The 15,850-nt window shown below is 37.3% G+C and overlaps 1 protein-coding gene across 2 annotated transcripts in view; it reads right to left on the bottom strand.

Moving 5' to 3' along the window:
- spdi (sperm antigen with calponin homology and coiled-coil domains split discs) overlaps positions 1 to 13,147 on the bottom strand; it is a 371,208-nt gene extending 358,061 nt beyond the window's left edge. The window contains exon 1 of one of the 2 annotated variants that reach the window (XM_090399846.1): positions 12,957 to 13,147. The gene's annotated coding sequence lies outside the window, so the exon portion shown is untranslated. Of the gene's footprint in view, positions 1 to 4,922; positions 5,421 to 12,956 lie in introns of those variants that run through there. The other variant, XM_090399843.1, reaches the window with a different exon arrangement.
- Between the last annotated feature and the right edge of the window lie 2,703 nt (positions 13,148 to 15,850).

The following is a 15,850-nucleotide window of genomic DNA, read 5'->3' as shown; positions in this document are numbered from 1 at the left end:
TAACTTATGACTGTGTCTAAACCGATATGCGTACTAGGAAATTCACCACCTACAGGATGGCTCGTGCATATTCATTCATCTTATCATCTCTCATTCATTCTTTCACCTTTTCTTATTTTTTTCCATACGTATTTATATGCAGACATAACAATACTAAGATATTAACTACCAAATTAGATAATCATTATAAATATTTTTAAAACATTCTATTAAAATTATATATGTAATTAACCTATCCTCTAGCCACTACAATATATAAATAAAGAATTATATACAGGTGTAGTTGTAGCAGTGGCTACACTACACTCTGCTTCTATAACTTGTTGATGAAGTCCATTCTACATGTTTTGTATCTAAAATAAACAAATATAAACTTCGTGTATTTGTTCTAACTCTCTTCATTGCCTTTTTTTTATTATTATACTCACCGACAGAGCCTAGTTTTACACACACACACACACACACACACACACACACACACACACACAGTCTTATAACCTTCGATTAAACCGCTTCTCCATCATCTCCTGTTAGATAAATTCCTCACATTACACCTAACTAATTCTAATAACTGTTATGATACAATTCTTCTACACACTTATTCAGTCTTTCTCTCGATTTTACTGACATTCATTAGAAACCTTGGCGAATCAAGCTGTGTGCATAATCTAATATTGGCCCGACTAATGACTTGTATAACGGTATCCTATAAGTGTAGTTAATCCTATAATCCCAAATGACCCTTTGTGCTGACGGTAATGATATCGTGTATTTGATATCATTACCGTCATTAAGGGAGGAGTGAGTTGTAGTGGAGTGGTGTACCCTCTCACAATGAGTCCTTGGAGGTGTCACGTAATAATAATCAGCTGAGCTTTACTAGTCATTTTATCGATATGATTGCTGACCTTAAATTCTCTATCAATAAAAATATCTAAATATTTGTACTCATTAACTTTTTCTAAAGATTCTCTATTCATCTTACACCTATCTAATATTATTTTCTTGTCGAATCGGATATAGCTGCATCTGTTCACATTAAATTTTAATTTCAGCCGAATCTGATGTGATAGGCTCTTCCATTTCGATCTTCTAAAGTAATCCAAAATGCGTCATTCCACGTGTATTTTAGTCATTTTCTGACAATTCTGGCTGAAACATTAACAACAAAAAAAGTCCTCTAACGCATTGGCAATGGGCCGAGCTCTTTTATCCAGAACTAACTTCTTAGAAATCAGGGGAACTAGTGAGCGAAAGCTGAGCTCATGGCTATAGATGACTTCAAAGGCATCGGGGAGAATATGCCTAACCTAACACTCGTATTGTAATTTGAAATAGTGAGTTCTATGGTAAATTTATTTGAGTTTTAGGGTTAAAAACCAGAGTTTCTAGGGGGGATTCTTGCTTGCTTGCGCCAAAGATCGACTAGCTCTTTGGAGGAAAAAAAAATGGCCACGAAAAATCCCTCTAGTCGGCCACTGGAATCGAGCCCATAAAGGTCTTGGCGTTCTAGAAGTATGGTGGAAGAAACTTGTTGTCACGAGACCCAAACTTTTTTTTTTTTTGTTCATCCTCCACTCAAACACTTATTTTCCATCCGCCACTCTTTTCAAGTTCTCATTATGTTTGATGAGCTTTGTTTACACATTCATGAATATTAAGGATGTCAAGTTCTTTTCTATCGATTCAGCCATTGATGCTATCTCTTCACTACCCTAATTCTTCTCAGAACGTTCACATTTTTGTCTCCAGTCTTTGATTAGCTTTCTAACCCAACTCTGCAATCCGTTAAAATTAGTTAAACTGGTCTTATATACTATTAAATCTTCTGGCTAATTTCTCTCTTATTTCATATCAGTTTATTCAACTAGCTTCCAGTCATGCAAGTCCTATTTATTTTAAGATTTAAATTTGCCCATGATCGCCAAAAATTATGCCTAAAAGCAGCCACCATGTGTAGCCTGTTTATAAGATTCACAATAAGAATCCAGTTTATGTGTTCAGTCCCCGCCTCCATTTCGCAGATTTCCATTTTTTATTTTTAATAGCTGCTTTTCATGCCAAATTTGTCACAGCAATTATTTAATTTGGCTAAAGACAGTTAAAAGACTATTAAGAGGATAATAAGAGGACATCACGAAGAACTAAGCTTAATATCAGTTTCGTTAATTATATGGTACATACAGATTATCTTTTTTCTTTAATCCCACCTACAGCGATTAGTACCATGAATGGGCTAAGTAGATTATCCTGTTCCCTTGCGCTGGACCAAACACATGGAAAATTTCACGCATTTTATAAGTAGGGTGGTGGTCAACGAAAGTTGTTTCGGACAAAACCACCTACCCACTACCACTCTAAAGAAATTCATAAGCATCGATGTCAGTGTGGGGTTTTGAACCTGTACCTTGTTGAAGGAGGGCAGAAAGATTATCCACTTAACCAACCAGTATCATTGTATTATTATTATCATCAGTATTCTTATGATCATCATTATTTTAATAAACATAATAATGATGATCATAATAATCAATGACAAATTTATTATTAAATACAAAATATAGTAAAATAACCTTATTCAATTTTGTGAAAATTATTCACAAAAATCATGTATAAATATTACATACAGTTTGACGGGGGGGGGGGTTGCATGTGATAAAGAGAAAGTCTTATTATTATTATCTCAGTTGGGAGACTGGGGTTTTCGGACAGTACCTCGTTGTCAAAACTTACCTAGCTTCATAGTCCCTGAAATGCGAATTTCAGGGACTATAAATTCAAATGAAATGCGAATCACGAAATTGTAATATCCATAGCCACGAAATGCAGTAATACATACTTGAGTTTGTTGTTTAAGATTACTACGATACGAATTTTTATAACATTTTATCGAACATAAAATATTTTTAGCTTTCATATGGTATCCTCCGATTTTTCAGTGCTTAAAAGTTAATTTAAAATATTATAATATCTTCCCTTCTGGTCAAGAAAATTCTGCTTTTTAGAAATATTATATGATGTGTTACTTCCAATCGATATTCAGTGAAGCAATGCTTCCAAACGCCTCTGTGTGTGTGTGTGTGTGCGTCAAATAACAAGGGATCTTTTCTGGAGTTCAGAACGATCTGTTATTGTTGTTGAAATCTTCGTATGGTCTTGAATACAGCATCCCTTGGGGGGGGGGGGGAGAGAAAGGGAGATAGGAGCAAAAAGAAGCTTCTCAGAAAGTGGAATAAACACTATTCGCTGATACATCACGCTACATTTATTATAATTTTGAACTGTACTGTGGCGAATGTTTTTTTTTTATTAATATTGTGATAAAGTAATGGTATATGAAGAGAAGAGAGTAGTTATACTGATAGAAGTGTTCAATTATATGCAGTGGATCATTTTTATTCAATGTCTTTTTATCGTATATTTATTTTTATTTTGTGTTTACGTTTTATGATTTTTTACATTGTTCTGTTTATATTTTTCTTTATTGCCTTGTATGAGAAATGATGAGAAGAAAATGAAAAGATGCAAAAATTACTGTGCACAGTTTATATTCATCTTTTCTGAGATTAAAGAAAGTCGTGGTGATTAAGCAATGGTCGGCTATGAGCGCAACATTGCTATTAACACTCGACTTGAAACAACATAACATACTTTAAAAAGGCAAGTCTGTGTGACAGCAAAGCACTTTTTTAAAAAAAAATATGAAGGTTTTCCAAAAGAAAAATCTCATTTATATGTGTATAAAATTAGAATAGACTGCATTACCATGATCAGATATAATTTCGAAAGGGGATCGAAACCAAAACGGTGCAGCTATAGTCACGATTGCCAATGCTCCATTTACAGTGATATACTGGACCAGTTTCTAGTCATCAACAAAATTTTTAATCAATACATAAAATAGATTTTTTTTTACTATTATTTTATTTGTTTATTTATTTGTTATTGGTTTGCTGAAGAAAAACTTGGGCTCTGCTCTAGATAAGTCGAATATTTCTTTACTTGGAACCACAGGTCAGTACTACTGATCACTACGTGAAACACCCTGCAAGAAGCCATTCGAAGATTCCTGCTTCTCGCATATCTCCTTTCAAAAAAATAGTTTTCTCCCTCCCGCCCCTAAATGCGAGGTTTCAGAAGCCAAGTATAAAGGTCTTCTCAAATGCCAGGGAAAACGGAGACAGACTATCCCTGTCCTGTAATATATCTTGCGAATGTTTAAAATATTCAAAATAATTAAATTATTTTGAATATTTCCTCATTTAACTACTCATTTAACTCTTCTTCTTATACACACAACTGAACGGATGTCGATCATAGTATATAAGATAAAGCTCCATAGGAGACTATTCATTAAGTTTTTTACAATGCACATTCTGCATTTCAGAAATACTAAAGAGCAAAGTAGTCAAGTCATCTTCTGTTGCAATACATATTACGTGATATTAAAACACAGAGTTGAGGTACATTGTAATTGCTACTGGAGTTTATTAATCTTTTTTAAAAAGCTATTTTTATGTAATTACGCGAAATACAGATTCTAAAAACAAAGAATAATTATTTACTCAAAGTTGCAGTGATTTATAGAGTTCCAAATTGGATATTATTGGTTCGGCATGTTCAATGACACCGATTAAAATAATTTCTTCATAATCACAGTGTTTAGTAAAAAAATATTTGCATCACACAGTACTTGAATGATGCATGGTAAGTGGCAATGATAAAGAACAACCAAATTGTAAGGCCTGTTTGAGACAACTGGTTCGCCAAATATATATATATAGGATGTTCCTTTTATATACTTTAAGATATTCTGAACTAGTTACATGTTCTGCAATGAATTCTGCAATTGCAAACATTGTGCAATGTAGCGTAATTAAAACTAACAAACGACCAACATCAAATTGCAAGATTTGACTCACCTGACATAGTGAAGACCGTACGGTGAGTTTGCAGTGAAGATTATCTTTCCATTGACGGATATTTCCAGGCGTTGTCTCTTACAAATCAAGGTCGCAGAAAAACAGTCTATCGAAAGCTGTATGACAACCTACGCTTCCACCAATGGTTGTAGCCTTGTGCGGAATCATTGCCGTGTTAAGTTTCATCCTTCGGCAATGTCTGCAGTCCGACACTGAACGGTACGCATTACAAGGGGGGTGTAGATATTGACCCCAGACGTAGGACATCCTCCTACACCTGAGCTACGACGACCAAAGACGACTATGTGTTTACTAAGAAACTACTCTTTCCCCCGTGCTAACTACGACGGAACCTAAGATGCAGCGACAGTCGGTCGCACTGTAGCGAGAAAGAAAAAGGAAGAGAAAGAAAGAAAAAAAAAAAGAAAGAAAGAAGGTATACGTTACAGCTGCGATCTTACTCTTCCATTACACTCGTGACAAAATAAAAGAAAATAAACGAAGGAGATTTGGCGTTCGTAGAGGGCACCGGCGAAGATCCAAACCAATCGGTCAGAAGTTAGCAACTCGTGTTGGCAGACTGGGTGTGTATACAAGCGAGCACGCACGCTCCCACCAGGCTGTACCCATCAGGCCATAGGTGTTCCGTAAGGAGCTGCAAGAAAATCCCGCTGCACTCGCACTGGGACATTAATTCGTCAACGCTAAGTTTGCATAAACGTGACGAGTTTCGGTCGGTCAACCGTAGCCGACATTTTCCATTCTCTGCATTTCACACCCTTCCTCCCCTGCTAATAGAAGTGAGATTAGCCTAACCGTGAAGTAGAGTCTCTCTCTGCAGCAGTCAGATCAACGACGACTGTTTCCGTAATAACCCGATCACACATACTTTTTGTCGTGTGTTCATCTTGTCGGAATACACACGTACTAAACAGACGTTTTTATCGGAGGTGGTGGTGGTTAGCGTTTACACCACGAAGTTCTTTGTGAGCATCTGCTGAAAACAGGTATGGGAATGAGCCAGGTGCTCTTCTAATACGTCAACTGTTCATCACTATTAAGTGACCGCCTTCGCCACTTCGTTTGGTGACAGACACAACGACGCCACATACAAGCATGTGGCGAAAAGTAAAATTCATATTGCTAATGGCATTGAAGTCAGTTTCGTTGTTAAGAAAGTTTGAAAGGTCAATGGGGATGGGGATTGTATTTCTAGATTTTTTTTTTTTAAAATTTTCAAATGGAGCATTGCAGTGATTAAGATCATTACAAGTCTGCAATTCTGTTTATTCATTTTTAATTGTTAGAATGTTATGAATTTAATATAATTCACATCTTTGAACTTGATCTGTCGATATAAACAGTACAAATTTCTTGTTAAGGTGAACGTAATAAAGCTGAAATTCACATTTTTTTTTATCAAAGAAATATAATAAAAATTGGAATAGAAGCATGCGAACGCTAAGCATCTATAAAATAATAATTTCACTTCCTCCTCAATTCTCGGGCTATTTTAAGCCCGGATCTTGAACGTTGATTGTCACATAACTTGAATAATCTAAAGCGAAGTTCTTATCTCTGCTCTGGTGAGAGAGAAGGAAAAACGAAACTGCGTAAGCAGGCTGTATTAAATATACGATTCAGAACAATTAATCAGGATTTTTTTTTTCCTGTAAGCCTACAAATCAACTTTTGCTTACCATATTACAAAATCATACATTATTATTTCAGATAATAATAATAATAATAATTCTTTAAAAAAAAAAGATAGAGAAAATTGCAGATTTAGAATAGCTAAACCTTTAGAGAGAAATGTGATTTTTCTTTTTTAAAAAGTGGATCAGAAATATAGAAATTAGAATTAACATCAAAGAGGCTATGAAGCAAGTTTATTATGTGGATCAGTTGCACGTGTTCTCTGGTTAGTCTGTAATGCAGTAGGAAAACTGAGTTCTCCCCCCCCCCCCCTGCAAAAGCTCTTCTCCCATCTGCCGAAACCGACTAACTCAGCTGCAATTGAAATAACTTAAAAATGTTCCTTGCATCCTTGATGGATTCGAAATTTTACAGTGAAAGAAATCTACACATAGGAAATATACAAATAGATTACGGATATCTTCTTCTTTCCCTATGCGTTATTCCCGCTTCCTCTGCAGGGTCCGCGTGTTACTTAGATGCGACTTCTTTGTTAGTACTACTCCCAACCGACCTGTCGCCTCGTCTGCCGCTGGGGGGGGGGGATATATTTTTTGACTGTAGAGGCGTGTGTTCAAGGGCCGGTTTGTCTGCTTGAGGAATGAAAAACGCCAGATAAACTGGCGGAAAAAACCCTACTGCCCAAGACCGGCTAACTTGGCTATGCCTGAGGAAGATCCTCAAATTCCTCACGTCTACGACGGGAATCGAACCTGGGACACTCCTTCCCCAGGCATATGGTTGCGAAGCGCACAGCCACTAGGCTAACCACGCGGACAAATAGATTACGGATATATTTATCGATATATCATTCATTCAGTCGTATTCGGGTAAAAAGTCTCTTGCAACCATCATTGCATCATATCCTAGTACCAAGAAGTTTCTTTTTCCTTCATGTTGGCGATCATCACTAAATATTAGAATTCTATTCAGCATTATTATTATTTATTTTATTTTTTATTTTTTCAGCATGCATGTTTTTATGTATTCTTCGCTGAAAGCGGTCGAAGGCTTCTCGGCATTATACTTCTAACTGGAATACACAGAAAAATGCCAAACTTGCCGATTCCTAATGAAACAAATCTATGAGACATGCAGCACATACTTCACATCATGTATCTCAACGTAGCAGTGATTTCCCTCCGGTCTCCCAGCAGCCAGTCAATTACTGCAGGAATGCCGAGGTCCCAGCTGACAGCCGATGTATCGTTACGTTATCAGTATAGACCCCCTGAACCTTCCTGTGTCACTCCTTTTTGATACCATCTACCTCCCCCCCCCCCTTCTCCCCTTCCCCCGAGCAGTAGACAAACAGCGGACGTCCCGTCATACGAGTCCGGAACTGTGGTGAGCGAAGCATAACGTTCGACATGGCCGTACCAGGAAACAGATGACTTTTGTGGGCGAGAGAGGCTTCTGCTTAGGCTTGGGACAGATGGACATCAGTCTCCTAATTAATTTATTCTGGTAGGCATGTGCAGTGCACCGATTCCCTGAGATAAAATGACGCCGACGAAAACACTTAGCTTCTTTCAAAAAACTTTAATCTCCAATTTATCATCTAAGCGGGAGTAATTTGTCAGAAAGAAATTATATTAAGCAGTTTGGATTATTTCTATACAATTCAAGTTATAAAAAACTATTTCAGTTAAGGAACTTCGGTATCTTGAAGTTACTCTTACTTGGAGAGTCGCATTTGCTTTTGTTATTTATTTGTTTATTTTAATCCCTGATTTCGAAGTGATCGAACTTTTCATCGCAGTGTGAAACTACCACTGCCTTATTGGAGGTCTGAAGTTTTTGGTGTATAGAGAAGGGTACCCGATTTGTGTTTCTGGATGTAGGATTGAGAATTGTGATATATGATGATGGCGATGACCAGCCTGTCTTTTCAACCCACTACAGAGTGAAGGTGGAAGACAATCACAAACACCCAGCCCTAGGCGGCATTCGAAAACGCAGCCTCTTGGCTGGAGAGCGGATACGCTAACCACTCGGCCAACTAGGTCGGCACACACACACACACACACACATTAGCGCCCGAATTTTTACCTGTATATGAAAAAATTTTCAATATGGACATAAATTTACTGCCAGCATATTAATAGAAATGAGTCACATAATAATAATAATATGGCGGTGCTGAGGTCACGTTGTGAGGAGGCATTGTATTTAATTGACGCACCGAACTACAAGTGCTGGAAAAAGGGAGACTATGACTGGTGAACGATATTGCAACGAGGTTCTTCAATGTCATGTTCGATTGTTTCGTGGTGATGTGGCGAAGAATTAATTTTTATCGATTAAACAGCCACACCACATTGTGCACGAGCAGTTGAGATACTTCTGCAAACCAAGGATAATAATCGAATCGAGTAGCCACCATAGAACACGTTTGGGACGCAACAGGGAGACGCACTGCTGCTCAAAATTCGCCTCCAGAAAACAAACAAGGCTTTATCCTTGCTCTGAAGGAGGAGTGGGCTCGTTTGCCTCAAGAACTCCTGAATCATTTGACGCTAAGCATGGTACGACGTTGTAGGAGCTGCACTGCAGTTCGGAGTAGACATATGTTCCAAATGTCGATCTGCATAGTTTTCTGTAAGCATTGTACATTAATCCCTTAACTACATCCTTAGGAAATTTGTAACTTTTGCCAAAAACGTATCGCAATTTAATTTCTACGAAATTTATAACAGATTTTTTGTGTAATATAATTTATTAGGATGCTGGCAAAATAAATTTATGTTCACATTGGCTGTAGTCATGAAAACTTTTTCCCATACAGATAAAAATATAGTTCGTCCAAACGTTTTGGACACCAATGCATCTTCCTGATTACATTCCTGTTTAGTGCTTTCTCCCACTATGCTGTCACTGCTTGTTTCATTTAGCAATCTTTCAAAGTAATTATTCCAGACATCTAGAATATCATTATATTCAGTTTTCATTTCACCTTTATCATCTCTGATTCCTTTACAGTACTTTTTCCTCCATTTCTAAGCTTTTTTCAATAGCCTCCAGAATATCTTACCACCTTCCTGATATTTATTTTCCATGTTCTTATCAAAGTTTAACCATGACTTTTGTTTAGCTAGTTTTACACATAGTGCTTCGCTTTCTTACGTTTGTCTCTATATTCTTTAAGACACAAGCTGACTTATTTGCCAGGAACTTTTGATATGCTTTCTTCTTTTTCTTGACTACCTTTTTAACTTCCTGAGTCCACCATGGAGTTCTGATTTTTCTATCCTTGCAGACAACCTCACCACATGCTTCTCTGGCTGAATCAATTAGGGTTTTCTTCAAGGTTTGCCACTGGATCTCCAAGGTTTGGTTCTTGTTTTCAAACTCTTTTATTTTTTCTTTAATAATGTTTGTGTATTTTAGTCTACAGTTCACCTCTGATAGCTACTCAACTTTTATTCGCTTTAAAACTTTCTTACATGTTATTCTTTTCAATATTAAATTCAATTTTATCCTGCTCGAAACTAAACAGTGATCACTTCCTATTTCAAATCCTCTGTATAATGTTGTGTACTGAACCAGTGGGAAAACATCGCTATCAACAATAACATAGTCAATGAGACTTTTCTTATTTCTTGTCCATGCGAATTTGTGCACATTTTTATGTTGAAACATGGTGTTATTAATAACCAGTCCATGTCCTGAACAGCAATCCAGCAGGCATTTGCCATTATTATTAGCTTTGCTCTTTTCTCCAAATTTTCCCAAAATATTTCTATATGTCTGGTAATAATTTCTTACTCTGCTATTTAGATCCCAACAAGGACCAACTTTTCCTTTTTCAATGTGTCAGCTGCTTTCTCTAATGTCCCAAAAGGTTCCTCTAGAACCTTCTGTGGGACTACAGGCAGAAATAAATCTCATTGTCCAGTTTCCCATTCTGATATTTTCCCGCATCCCTCTACTTGATATTTCCTGCCATTCAAGAAGATTAGCCTCATGTTGTGTGTTGAATACTATAGCTATTCCTTCTTTCCTTGACTGTTATTGCCAGAATACAACATTTTGTATTTGTTACTCTGAAATATATCACCTTTTGTCTTCTTTCTTTCAGTAACGCCTATTTATGTCGATCTGATACTTAGTCAATTCTTCTGCTAGTTCCATTTCTTTTCCATTGAAGCTTCTTACATTGATAGTACCGGGATGTGTTCCGGGATTTGTTCTAGTAGCTGACTTTGTGCTGTTCTTCCTGTTCCTTGGGGGCCCTTGTTTAACCGGGCGAAGTCCAATCTGGCATGAAATTCTGTTATGTTGTACTATCATTTTACGTTGTGGTTTAAGCAATAAGAATACATATTTTGTTGGTTAAAATATCAAATTGCCAGCCCATCGTCGTTTGTCAGTATCCGGGTAGATACCCAACAAGGTGCACCACAAGAAGGCGAGAACTGTACATTAGGTCAGAAGCGCCGGTCGATTCTCCGCATTCCTTTAAAGGCTATGTGAGGTCTCCTCCCAGTGTATACAGCTTTGACCCTTAAGCACCCTCACAGAGCGCCCCTCTGGGATGTTCTGTGAACCTGTTAGTGCTAATAGACACTTGAGAAATATGCTTAATCTTATTAGAGTGAAACTCCTGCTTTTATAACCTAACTGGTCCCGGAAACAATTGTAAATCGAATCCTCAGAGCCGATAGATACTTCACTGCGCTAATTATTTTTGTGACTCCCGCCCATGAAAGGATTTTTGGTAAACCTATAGATAGCACACTTCTACGGTGAGTGGACTTAAGGACGAGAAAATTCACCTGCCACCAGTGGCGGCCCGTACATAAGCACTGCGGCACTGCAGCACCTCCAAGGAAAAAATGAAAATTTTAAATTTTGTTTGTGTTTATAAATAATAACAATGCTTACGGCATTATATAAATGCAATACAGCATGTTAAAGGTTACAGCTTATGTTTCGGCATTGATTGAATAGTTAATAATTGGAATTATTCGATTAACGCTTTAGATTACGAAACAAATGTGGATATTATCACGTGTGGATATTATCACGTTCAACCAATCGCAGCTAGACTCGCCGATATTCGTTTGCACTTGTGATTGTACGTTACAAGTCATTCCGGCACTACTAGTGCCGGAATTATGAAAAGAATTATATTTTTCAATTATCGTTACACGAAACAAATGCACTGCGACCTAACGCAGTGTCAGAATTATCGCGCTTGGGTCAATGCAGCCATCTCGCCGATATTCGTTTGCGCTTGTGATTGCACGTTATAAGACACTGCTTATTTGGGCATACGATACACTGGCGCGTTATTTTTGTGAGATACGAAACTTTTATTATTGGTGTTTGTTCGTGGTGAGGGTGATATTTTTAATAAAGCATTTTTTAATATGTAAATTTATTTATTAATAAATTGGTTACTGATTAGGAAAAAAAGAATTTATTTTTATTTTTATTTATTTTGTATATGCAGCACCCCTACTTAAAATTTTAATTTAAAATTTAAAATTTGGATGGAGAGAGGATACACTAAACTCGGCCAGCCAGACATTATTATTATTATTATTACAGTAGGGGTTTGGCTTTTCCTGTATACTACTTATGTTGTTCTTAAAAGCGTGGTATGCATATTTGTGGATAAGTTGGATTCGAACTACTGCACGAGACAGTAGGCAGGTGACCTTTCCTTCAGGTCGATGTAAAATGTCAACTGCCCAAGTGGTAAGCGTAGATTTGCTGTAATGACGATGATTAAGCTTAAGCTTATGTCAGTAAAATTTCATTTAATAGCTTCTGTTCATCTCTCATGAGGTTAACTTATTAAACTTCCTAATTATTAAAATAATTGGCTAACAGAAATATACAAATCCAATCACCAATAGAGCACTGCTTTTTTTTTTTTTTGTATCGTTATATACAACGTCGCTGAAAAAACGCAAAATGGAAAATGAGTGTGTTCAGTGGAGACCAAAATTGAACTGGAAATTTTTTTTTAAGTTTTTCAACTTCAGACGAAGAATACTAAAAAAGTAACGTTCATATTTCAAATGAGACGGTGTCATTTCACTCAATGAGTCACATACTTCATAATCTTTTGTCGCTTTGCGCGCGCACACACACGCACACACACACACACACACACACACACACACACACACTAACACAAGAATGCAATAGCATCACGAAGCCTGCGTGAGTGCGTACGTGTGTGTGTGTCGTTTTTCGAGTTATTCTCTAACTGTGAGAACAGAGTTAAACACAGTTAGACATAGCAAATAAAAGAAATCCAACTACTCTATTAACGAATTTTGTTTTCAAAGTTTAACAACAAAAGGGTAGTTTTATCCCACTTACCTGTAAACAAATCGATCAATCCAAATCCATTTTTTAACTTTCTCCTTCCTAATTATCATTTCACTATAACATAATTTACTCCCACTTCCCTGTTAACTGATGAGAATTAAATATATCGTACTGCATCGACGACTACAAAACTAACGTACTGATAAACACATAAAACATAGCTACCGTAGTAATATATCCGGTTTTTGAATGAGTTAAACATACAAATACGTTTCCTAACTACACAAATGGTACTTTTAATGATTGCATTGTGCTCATCTTTTATTTCTTATCGGAGCGAAACAGATTATATTGTTTGTATGTTTGCGCAAGCGCTGTGCTTCTTCAAATGCCACTTCTATAGACAATGTACGCTGTGTAATAACGTCATGGAAGAAACCATTAGAGTTGTATCACACAAATAAAGGAAGTGTTTATTGCATCAGCTGGATTTATCTGACACTCAACTACCTTATTAAATAATGCTGTTTTACAACATATTATATGCAATCTTTGCTGCTCCACGTCACACACACACACACACACACACACACACACACACACACACACACACACACACACACACACACACACACACACACACACACACACTGTGGAATCAGCATTCAAGAAGTGGGTTGTAGGTGGATGCAAATGTATAGATATTGTAAAGAAGAAATGCAAAGAAATCATTAGTAGCATTATAAATGAGACTGCAGCCAGTAAAGCAATCTCACTGATAAATAAAGGGGGTGCTTAAAACAACGGACTTTCACATACCTTTGGCATTGGTAGAGAGAAAATAACAAGCCATTCATTTTCACAAGCTACCAGAGTAACCAACGACCAAGTTACAGCGTGGAAGTGTACAGATTACTTGAAAAGGTATTGCTACCTTTGCGTCCAAAGCCTTAGATATGTTAACAACAACAACAGCGTACGTTTCCTTAAACATTTTCTCAGCACATGTCCATAGTTGAGTCATATAAGCAAGTCTTTGAAACCGCTGCGCCAGAATTCATTCAGTCGATGGATTCTGCCAGGGCCAATGCCCTGGGCAAGCAAGTTATTTTGTACACTTATGAATGTTCTTTCCTCCTCCCACCTGCTGTTAATTAATAATAGTTAGGTAAAATTTTGAAATTTCACTCAGAACGAATTCCTCGTTCACCCCTACTGAAGATGTGCTTAAATGGGAGGCGTGATTAACTGCCAACTCCTGCAATGACTAAATAGCTACCATAGAAGTTCGCTGCAGGCGATGACTTCGATGCTTTGCAAACAAGTAATGGATCGATAATCAAATGATATAGATTCGTTCCTCCACGTTTTTCTCTCTTTTGAATAAGAGAAAGTCTGGAATAAGAAGAATAAGAACGGCGACAGCGGAGAGTTCTGGAGTAGAGGAGAACACTTCTACATATTGCAGTGGAGACAGAAGACTAAGAAATATAGTGGGATCAAGATATTTCTATCTCTCGCTGACGAAAGATTAAAAAAAAAGCGAAATATTTTAGCGCTAGCCTGGTTGGCCGGGGAGATAGCATACCCGCTCTCCAACTCTGGTCATGGGTTCATGTACGCTCCATGGAACGCCCTCTGAAAGTTGTTTTGTATTTTATGTGGATTGTATTCCATAATACCACTTTTTATTGCTGTAAGTGTGCTCAATTTAACTGTTGACGGATGGATAGATACTCTGAATGGGTTCTCCTAAAATTAACCGAAAAGAACATCGAATTATATTGGAAAGTTTACTTAATTTAGAAATTTCCAGACTATTAGCTCATGAAGATAAAATGCTTCCATTTGCCATTTATTCCATTTATTTACATTTTGCATTCTGGACATATGAGATATATGGGACGTCACCTTGAATAGCTACAGATGTTGAATATTTGCATTTCATTCTTCTAGTGTTTCATTCGACAGTAACTTTGCTAGCGCTTCTGGTAGCGCAGTTATGAAGACGTCGCCACATTTGTCCTTTGATTTGAAAAAAATGGATTCAAATCTTTAGGATGCAAAGAACCTTTACTAGAGCCGATTTTTGACCCCAGAAAACAGACAAGCTGACTGGAGCACACGCAGTTAGGAAGCCTTAATTACTTCGAGTGTAAGTCCAACCATCTGAACCTAGTTGTGTTGGACAGTAGCGGAGATCAATGGATTTTCGGTAACTATAGTCTATCGTTTGCATTATGTGTCGAGTCGTAGAATTGGTCCAAAATGCTCTCTGTTGAACTGTTACCTGCAATACCTTTTATAAGTGTTTAGCATTTGCTTGTTCTTTAGTTATAAGACATACAGGCTTCCATCGAGCAGTCACATTACCTTATTGAGCATTAATATGAAACCAGAGAAATCGAAACCCACTTATTCTTTTTATTGCTTCTGCTCAACTCGCTAACTTTTATCATTATATCCCAGGTAGCCAAGGCTGTCACTAATAACAAAAAAACCGTTTAAACCATGAGTAGGCGGTGAATATTTCAATTGCTTTCGGCTTTTATTTCCAAAGCTATTATTGTCGGTGGTATCCAGTTGCACCCAGATAAGAGGACAAATCTGCTGTCAAATAAATCATGCAATAATAAAAGGAGAGAGTTCAACAATAGGAAAGAAGGGAGGGAGGAAAAAAAAAAACTCGAGCCCGGAGTCGCTGTTGCCATTCGATACAGCTAGGCATCTTTACGTCAGTGATTCGGGTCACATGAACTCGTGACGTGCCTCTGCACGCGCTGGAATGCGTCAGGTATTCAAATTCAGCGAAGGTACTTCCGTACTGGGTGCAATGACCTAATGGTCATTGTTTCTACTTTCTTTGACTTCCTGCGGACGAGGGACTACCTCCTGATTACAGCGTATTTATTCTTTCGAAGCGAGACCACCAAATGTGTTTTGTT

Source organism: Typopeltis vanoorti, chromosome 11, assembly GCF_054136105.1.
Source record: "Typopeltis vanoorti isolate ZY-2024b chromosome 11, IOZ_Tvanoo_1.0, whole genome shotgun sequence".
Lineage (NCBI taxonomy): Eukaryota > Metazoa > Arthropoda > Arachnida > Uropygi > Thelyphonidae > Typopeltis > Typopeltis vanoorti.
Note: the sequence above shows the minus strand (reverse complement) of the source record. Positions and strands in the feature narration are given on the sequence as shown.